Source organism: Dipodomys merriami, unplaced genomic scaffold, assembly GCF_024711535.1.
Source record: "Dipodomys merriami isolate MVZ:Mamm:240054 unplaced genomic scaffold, mDipMer1.0.p SCAF_868, whole genome shotgun sequence".
Lineage (NCBI taxonomy): Eukaryota > Metazoa > Chordata > Mammalia > Rodentia > Heteromyidae > Dipodomys > Dipodomys merriami.
This window is the reverse complement of record NW_027206477.1, coordinates 367789-377067: the sequence shown is the minus strand read 5'-3', so window position 1 is coordinate 377067 and position 9279 is coordinate 367789. Positions and strand designations below refer to the sequence as shown.

At 41.2% G+C, this 9279-nt stretch overlaps 1 long non-coding RNA gene across 1 annotated transcript in view; it reads left to right on the top strand.

Moving 5' to 3' along the window:
* Positions 1 to 815: 815 nt before the first annotated feature.
* Positions 816 to 9279, top strand: part of LOC138820361 (uncharacterized) — a 49079-nt gene continuing 40615 nt past the window's right edge. The window contains exon 1 of the long non-coding RNA XR_011369845.1: positions 816 to 903. This is a non-coding gene — a long non-coding RNA (uncharacterized lncRNA). The remainder of the gene's footprint in view (positions 904 to 9279) is intronic.

The following is a 9279-nucleotide window of genomic DNA, read 5'->3' as shown; positions in this document are numbered from 1 at the left end:
ATCTCCAGCCATTTGGAGGTGGCAGGACCAGGATTCCAAATGTGAGCTCCAGCTCCCACCACTTCAACCTGGGGATAGGCTACTCACCGGGCTGTCCAAGAATATCAGCAAGACCAGTGATTAGACAGGCACCAGTGGCTCTCAGCAGTCCACCTTGATACTTACAAGGCTGTGATGGGAGGATCATGGTCAAAGTCATCCTAGTTAGGAAAGTCCTTGAGACCTCTGTCCAACTTCAGTGCCAACAAAGCCAGAAGCCCAGGGCTCCAGTGTGGAGGGCGAGCCTTGAGCAAAAGCAGTGCACAGACTGTGCCCAGATCCTGAGTTCACGGTCCGGGTCTGGCAACAAACAGACATACAGAACAATCTGTGCAGCCATCCAGCTAAAGCAGGTCACCATCTCATCTCCAAATGAATTGGACATTGTTCCCTGAGAAAAGGGCTGGGGGAGCTCCTATCTTCTTGACTCCGCCCATGCTGCTTGCATCACAGAATTCTGGCCACACCCCCATTCTTTCATGGTTATTTCTGACCAATGAGATACAAGAACGGTGACCACGCCCACATTCCATGCTGCCTAGTAGCACCCCGGATTCCCTCTGTTAGTTTACAACACTACCAGCAGTTGAGGAAGGTAGAGGTGGCTGAGTGGAGAGGAAGAGACTCAAGCAACTTTGGAGTATAGTAGGAAATTGAGAAGCCTGCCCGCACCTTGCTCCCTCCTCACCTTTCCAAGTTGTAGGATTTCAAACCTCAGGCAATGGTGCACAGCCAGCCCGCATAAAGCCATGACCTGGTCCCTGGCCCTGGTTCTCTGCTCGTGGCCCATGTGTTTGCAATGCCGCTGCCATTGCTGCTTGCCCCACCTGGAGCAACCTCCAGCAGCTTTTCCCAGCAGCACAGGTGAGTGGCTGCCCCCAAATCACCACTACCTGGGATCAGACACCCCTCTGGGGGCACCATGACCACTTTCTTGGATCTGAGGAGCAACCTTTCTGTCTTGGGCATTTCTGAAACAGAAACTCATTATATGTTCTAGTTGGACTGGATTGAGGTCCTCCTATCTGGGACAGGTATGCTCCACCAGGATTGGTCCTCTGTAGTTGGGATGGTAAACACGTAGCATCATGCTCAGTCATCGATTTAGATGGATTATCCCAAACTTTTAATCCACAGCAGCCGATTCTTGACCACAAGTGAAGCTCTGAGTAGGGCCACAACCATCAGACCTCATTCTCCTCACAGGACAGTTTTGAGGAAACAAGGGATTTATAGAGAGGGAATCTCTGGAGCATGACTTGGCATGGAGGGAGTGGCATTCAGAGAAGGTTCTCTGCAATTCTGTGAGCAAATGACAGGAAGATACCCACAAAGGGCTCAGGTTGGGCCAGTTATTAATCATGCAACAGCTGGGGATTTTGAAACAAACCATGGCTCTCTTTCATCATTACCCTATCCCCATGAGGAAGGGGATCCTTCACTGTGTTGAATTTTGCATCTGGGGAAACCGAGGCACAGAGAAGTCAGGTGACCTCCTTATGACTTCAACTTCACAGGAAGCTCAGCCTGACTTCACTACCATGCTCCCTAGGACAATGGGTGCTATTCAATCCACTTCTTGTGGTAGGAAGTACACTTCTTGTCAGTTGTGGGGTTTGAACCATAGGCATGGGCACTGTTCCTGAGCTCCTCAGCAAAATGCTAGTGCTCTACCACTTGAGCCCACAGCACCACTTCTGGTTTTCTGATGGTTCTTTGGAAATAAAAGGCTCAAAGACGTTAATGCGGGGGCTGGCTATGAACCATGATCCTCATATTTCAGCCTCCAGTGTAGTTAGGATTAGAGTTCTGAGCCACTGGCACTCAACTTCATTTTAATTCTGACTTCTCTCTCTCTTTTACAAAAACTGGTTGAATTGGTGCTGGAGAAGGGGGTCCAGCATCCCCATGTGGCTGGAATCCAAGGTGACCCTCTCATTCTGGAGGTGGGCTGTGGGTCAGGAGCTGTCTCGCTCAGCCTGTTGAAACAGCTCCCTGAGGTAAGCCCCACTGTTCCCTGGCTAGACCATGAAATTCATTGTCCATCCAGCCTTACTGGACTTATTGAATTGTATTGCTTTCTACATCATTTTCTAGCACCTGGCCAAACTTATGATACATAGTTATGGAGTGAAAATATAATGCCTTCTTAAGAAAGTCATTGAGGGCTCTGAGAATGTGCCTTCATGGTATGGTGATTGTCTAGCATGCATGAAAACCTGGGTTCAATTCCTCAGTAACACAGAAAAAAAGAAAAAGACTTGAAGGAATGCTATGCCTCAAGTGGTAGAGTGCTAGCCTTGAGAAAAAAAAGCTCAGGAATAATTCCCTACCCCTGATTTTAAGCCCCAGGACTGGCAAAATTTAGTAAATGGAAAATAAAGGACCCATACTTGAAATACATTATTGCTATTTCCATACTGATACCTGATAATAGCCCCTAATTCATGTATTTTACTTAAGTTAGGATACTGTGTTGAAAAAAGTTTTGTTCTTTAAGTCACAGCAATTAATGCTAGGAATGTGCTTAGATGTCAGCTGAAGATTAATTCTGGAAATTCAAGGATTCAAGGATTTTGTGTAATCACTGCTAATCACAAAGTGAAAAGTAGTCTAAGTGTGATTTTGAAATCTTTTGGATCAGTTTTGGCATCAAAAAGGCAGAGGCTAATTACTAGTTGTGACAGAAAATAAGGAATAACTCCAGATGGAAGGAAAAAATGATAGTAAATAACGTATACCAGAAACTGGTCTAGAGAACCATTTTTGGTTATTGAAGAACTCGTTGTCAACTAGGCTTTTGCTCATTGCCTTTATCATTCTAAATCTCTTAGGCTAGTTCTTAATCTCTGCGTGATAAATGTTTCGCTCTTTTTTTTTTACTTGTGTGCATTTTTTCCTCTTTTTTCTTTTTTAAATTTTTTATTCTTTTAATTTTAATTTTAATTTTTTGTGAACATACTGTACAGAGGGGTTACAATTACAGGGACAAGATAATGAGTACATTTATCAATCATTGCAGCCTCCTCCTTTGTTTACCCTTCACATCCCTTCCCAGCCTCTCCCCATCCCCAAACACCAACACCCCCACCCCCACCAAAGTTGTAAAATTCGTTTTTGACATGACAACTTGTACTTCTCATAGTTGCATCAGGTCCATCTGTACCCGTAAACGACTTGTTTTTCCACATCTCCTCCACAAATTATACCGACATCAAATAGAGTGAAAGCAGGGATTGTAATGTGGGGGAGGGTCATACAAAGCAACAAAAATATAATCTCATAAATGAGTTAGAAACAAAGGCATGAAAGAAAAAAACATTTAAATACATATCAAGGGTTCATTTTCCTAAGATCACATTATCTGACCTTTACTGCTTTACTCATACATATACTAAATATTGCAAATAAGGGAAACCATGGGACCTTTGTTTCCTTGGGCTTGGCTTACTTCACTTAATATAATTTTTTCCAAGCCTTTCCATTACCTAACAAATGGGGAAATGTCATTCTTTCTGATGGAGGCATAGAATTCCATTGTGTATATATACCACATTTTCTTGATCCATTCATTTACTGAGGGGCATCTGGGGTGGTTCCATATCTTAGCTATGGTAACTAATGCTGCAAAAAACATAGTTGTACTGGTAGCTTTAGTGTGGTCTTGTTTGTGAACATTTGGGTAAATGCCCAAAAGAGCGATTGCTGGGTCATAGGGGAGCTCTATGTGAAGTCTTCAGGAATCTCCAGACTGCTTTCCAAAGTGGTTGAACAAGTTTACACTCCCACCAACAATGAAGTAAGGTTCCCTTCTGTCGACATTCCCTCCAACATCTGTTGTTGTTAGAGTTCTTGATTATAGCCATTCTAAATGGTGTGAGGTAGTATCTCAATATTGTTTTGATTTGCATTTCTTTTATGGCTAGGGAGTTTGAGCATTTCCTCATGTGTGTATTGGCCATCCTTCTTTCTTCTTCAGAGAAGTTTCTCTTTAAGTCTTTAGGCCATTTATTTATTGGGCAGCTGTTTCTTTGAGGACATGTTGTTGGGGGATATAATTTTTTTAGTTCCAAGTATATTTGAGATATGAGACCCTTATCCGTTGTATGGCTAGTGAAGATCTTCTCCCAATCCGTGGGCTTTCTATTGATCTTGCTAGCTAGGTCCTTTGCCATGCTGAAGCTCTGCAACTTCATGCAATCCCATTTGTCCAACCTTTCTTTGATTTGTTGTATTTCCGGGTCTCTATTAAGAAAATTTTGGCCTGTGCCAGGAGACCTAGGGTTTCTCCTATTCCATCCTGTAATGTTTTCAGAGTGTCTGCTTTGACTCCGAGGTGTTTGATCCATTTGGAGCTTATTCTTGTGTAGGGTGTTATATAAGGACCTAATTTTAGTTTTCTACAAGTTTTTAACCAATTTTGCCAGCACCATTTACTAAAGAGGCTGTCTTTCTTCCATTCTATTATTTTAGCTCCCTTATCAAGGATTAATTGGGTATAGGTCTATAGGTTCATTTCTGGATTTTCAATTCTATTCCATTGGTCTGAAGTCCGTTCTTTTGCCAGTACCAAGCTGTTTTGATTACTATGGCTTTATAGTAGAGTTTGAAATTTGGTATTGATATTCCACCAGAAGTGTTCTTTCCATTGAGGAGCGTTTTTGCTATTTGGGGATTTTATTCTTCCATATGAATTTTTCTAAGAATGAGGTTGGAATTTTGATAGGTATCACATTGAATTTGTACATAGCCTTGGGAAGTATTGCCATTTTCACAATATTAGTCTTTCCAATCCAGGAGCATGGGAGATTTTGCCATTTTCTAAGTTCTGTTTTGATTTCATTTTTCAAGATTTTAAAGTTTTTATCATACCGGTCCTTCACTTCTTTGGTGAAGTTAATTCCTAGGTATTTTATTTTTTGAGGTGCTATTACAAATGGAGTTACTTTCCTAATTTCATCCACACTTTTCTCATTGTTGGCATACAGAAAAGCCATTGATTTTTTGGGGTTAATTTTATACACTACTACTTTGCCAAAGTTTTGATTCAGCTTGAGTAATGTGGGAATGGAGCTGAGGGACAGCGCCCAGGCCCAGAGTTCAGGCCCCACGACCGGACCCCCCCCCAAAAAAAAAAAAAAAAGAATCTTTTGTAGGCCTGGTTTGGTGGAGATGTATTGTTTCAATTTTTCTTTGCTATGGAAGGTTTTTATTTGGTCTTCAGTTATGAAGGAGAGTTTAGCTGGGTACAGTATTCTTGGTTGATAGATGTTTGTTTTTAGGGCTTGTCATACATCATTCCAGGCTCTTCTTGCTTTGATTGTCTCTGCTGAGAAATCTGAGGTGATTCTAATTGGTTTCCCTTTATAGGTGATTAATCTTTTCGCCTTGACAGCTTTAAAGATCTTTTCCTTGGTCTGAGTTGATCCTGTGTGTATAATAATGTGACACTGGGATGTCCTATTCTGATCTGGTCTATTAGGAGTTCTAAAAGCTTCTTGTATCTAAATAGGCCTATCTTTTTACATGTTTGGGAAGTTCTCTGCTATGATCCTGTTAAACAAATTTCCTAGACCATTTACTTCTGTTACTAGGTGCTCCTCTATACCCATTATCCTTAGATTAGCCCTTCTGATGGTGTCTTCTAAGTATTGGATAGATCTATAATATTTCTTGGATTTGTCTTGCATGGTTGTATGTTCTTTCTCTATAATATCTAGGCTATCTTCAATCCCCGAGATTCGATCTTCTGCATGGTCTAAACTACTGTCAAGACTTTCTTCTTTGTTTTTTATTTCTTTTGCTTCTAATTATTCAGCTTTGATGGCTTCAATTTCTTTATTGAAGCTTTCTTTTAGATCTTGTAAGGAGTTCTTTACTTCCTTAATTTGGTGTTCAGTGTTTATTGTCAAATCACTTAGTTAATTGGTTATGGTTTCCTTGGATTCCCATTCCTTTTGTGGGGTTCCATTCAGCATTCCCTTTGTGGTCTCCCTGACTTCCTTCAGCTCTTTGTTAATGGATCCCATGAATGCCTTTAGTGAACTTTCTGTATTCTCTTCCTGCTTTCTCAATTCCTGTATTACTCCTTGCTTATCTTCCTCCTGTTCACGCCATTCCTACCTTTCTCTTTGATTATTCTCAAGAAACTGCTCACGCAAATCCTGTATCAGTTTTTGAGTAGCTTCCTCACACTCATGATATTCCTGTATAGACATTTGGATTGCCTCCTCTCACTCCCTCTCTCACTCATACAGAGTCCTTTGTAGGTTTTCAATCTTTTCCTGCATTGACCTATTGTTTGCCTCCTCTCTCTCCCTATCACGCTCATACAGAGTTCTTTGTATGTTTTCAATCTTTTCATTTATCATGTTTGCCAGCAGTGTTTGTAGAGCTATTTGGGAACTCTCCTCTGAATTATACATTATCTGTTCTGTCCTCTGATTATCATGAGTGGGAGTGGAGATACCCGGACCTGCCATTTTTCTTGTGGTTTTCCGGCTTACTCTGCCCATTTGGGATGAAAGTAACAGCAGTTTTGTGCAAGAACACTAACTTTAGGCAAGCATCAACCAAAGTCTGAATTTGCATAGTCAATAGTCTGTAGATACAATCTAGTTCAACAGATATCTCTATTCAACATCAAACAACTATATATTAATGGGCTATGAACCGCTAAGAAGAATTTGGTAAACCAGAAATTATTAGTGTTAGGGAAATTATTAGTGTTAGGAATGGAGTGATGTGGGAAGGTACAGGGAGAGTTAACTAAGTCCTAGTCTCAAAGCGGGAAATAGGTTAGATAGGATGGAAGTAGGGAGAAAACAAGAAGAAAGAGAAAGGGAAAAAAGAGACCAGAAAAAGTAGAAAATTAAAAATTAGTAATATGCAGATTTGAGAACAAACTATTCAAAGAACGGGAATATATTGAAAGAAGGGGAGGGATATAAAGGAGATGTGAAAAATTTAAAAATAAAAATACTTAAAGTGTTATATAGGTATAAAGAGGTAGTACTGCTATTAAGGAATTTAATTCTCAGAAGTTTTGAATTGAGTAATAAATTTGTGGATTAAGTGTGTACACAATGGGGGATAGAGGCTAATAGTCACCTATGGGTTTATCTGAGGATGTGCAGAACAACAATTAAGTCCCATAAAGAGGAACAAAAGAGAGGAAAAGGTGAGAAGCATAAGAAAGAAAGGAAAAAAAAGATCAGAAATTCAGTCGAGCTAAGCAAAACACAAAAAGAAAAAAATTTTTAAAAGAAGAAAAAAAAAGAAAGAAAAACGCACACATGCATGTATCCCTAAAATAAAGATTATAGGTGGAAAAAAAGTTACTAGAAAACATTTTTTTTCAAAAAAGGTAAAAATTGATTTTAAAAAGTTTTAGAAAATAAAAAAAATTTAAAGTTGTAATAAAAAATAAGAAGAGGGACAAAAATAGTTCTTTGATTTTTTAGGGAGGGTTGGGAAAAATCCTGTACCTCCCTTGTGTCTGTAATCAGCCTCTGGTTGTAGTCTCCGGTCTGCTTGTGGTCCTGTGGCTTGGTTGGTTTCTTAAGTCAGTTTGTTTGGACAGGCAGAAAAAATTTTCTGCTTTACCCAGGATTTTTCGATCCTCCTCCCAAGTTAGTTCAATGAGATGGGGGTGTGCTTTGAGTATTACAAAAGAGGGAGATGGCTTTTTCCTCAAGTTTGGAAATGCTGTGATGAGGCTATGTTCTGGGTAGAGTTGAGGCCTCTCAGCAAACAGTAGCTTTTCCCTGGGGCTAGTTTGTGAGAAACTCACAGAGGCCAGCCTGGAGCCACTCGCAGGGTTTCTGTTTACTGATATCGAGGCTACTAAAGGGAGGGGCAGTCTGTGGCTCTGATTACCCAATGAAGAAAGCCACTCCCAGGGCTGGTGCCCGAACTGGGTGACTTTTCCCTGGGTGGAGCTGAGTCTGGCAGGTCATGCCGTTAAGTTCTTGTGACCTGCTAAATGACCCTATTTTTATTCCAAGGCCTGAGTTGGAGCTAGCAGCTCTGCGGAGCTTTGTCAGTATCCAAGATGGAGATCTCTGGTACTGGGGGGGGGGGGAAGGGGTGGCCTTCCCTCCTCTGCTACCTGAGAAGGAGTGAGGAAGTCAGGCTTCTACTCACGCTGAGTCTTGGTTCCTGGGTCGTCTCCAGTCTGCGAAATGCAGGATGAAGATGTCTGCTCCTTGTTGGTTCTTCCTGGTGTTGAGTAGTTTCTGCTTGCTTGCCGCATCTGGCTCTTTTAGTCCCCAGACTCTCTCTGTTTCAGGTATGGCGGTACCGCCCCCGCCGCCACCACTGCTGCCACAGCAGCAGCAGCAGTTTCTGGCAAGAGCTCAGATCTGTCTCCTTGCCTGGATTTTCCCTCTCTGGCCTAACTCTCTGTCCTGTGATGGCACACTTGGTGTGATTCTCTGGCTTAGGACTCTTCACTGGAACTCTAAAACTGCTTTCTATGGGAGAGCTTGTTTTGCCTCCAGCTTCTCCTCTGCCATCTTCCCGGAACTCCCAAAATGTACCACCTTCTATGCTGTTGTTTCATACCTTATCTCCTTTGTTTTCTAAAAATCTCAGTCTTTCTATATTTCCCTATGAACATTTCCTGATAGTAAATACACCTATAAAGATGTCACAGGATGCTAATATAAGGGTCCCATAGCTCTTGAGTCATTAATGTAACAAAATGGAAAAGGAGACATATTTACTGCTACCTCAATTTTTCTGAAATGCTGCAATGTCATCATTTGGTTAAAATTCAATTCTTTGTTTACACAGTGTCATTCAGTCCACCTAAATGCAAATATGAAATTGGTGCTGGTGGTTTACAACTGTAATCCTAGCTACTAAGGAGGTTGAGACCAGGGGATTGTGGTTCAAAGCTAGCCTTGTCAGGAAAGTCCATGAGACACTAATCTTCAATTAACCACCAGAAACCCGGAAGTGGTGCTGTAGCTAAAGTGGTAATGTGCACAACTTGAACTGAAACGTGGAGGGACAGTGCCCAGGATCAGAATTCAAACCCCACAAACAACAAAAAAGGTGAAATATGACTTTAAGTTTCCCCAGAAGGAACGACAAGATCAATAATCTTCCCAAGCAAAAAAATTAATTCCAAAAAAATTAATTCCAAAATTATTCAGTGCACCTACTTTTGGTGAGTTATGTTATGGAATCTGTGCTGGACATATTCTCTAAAAACAAATTGTTTAGGGATACAGG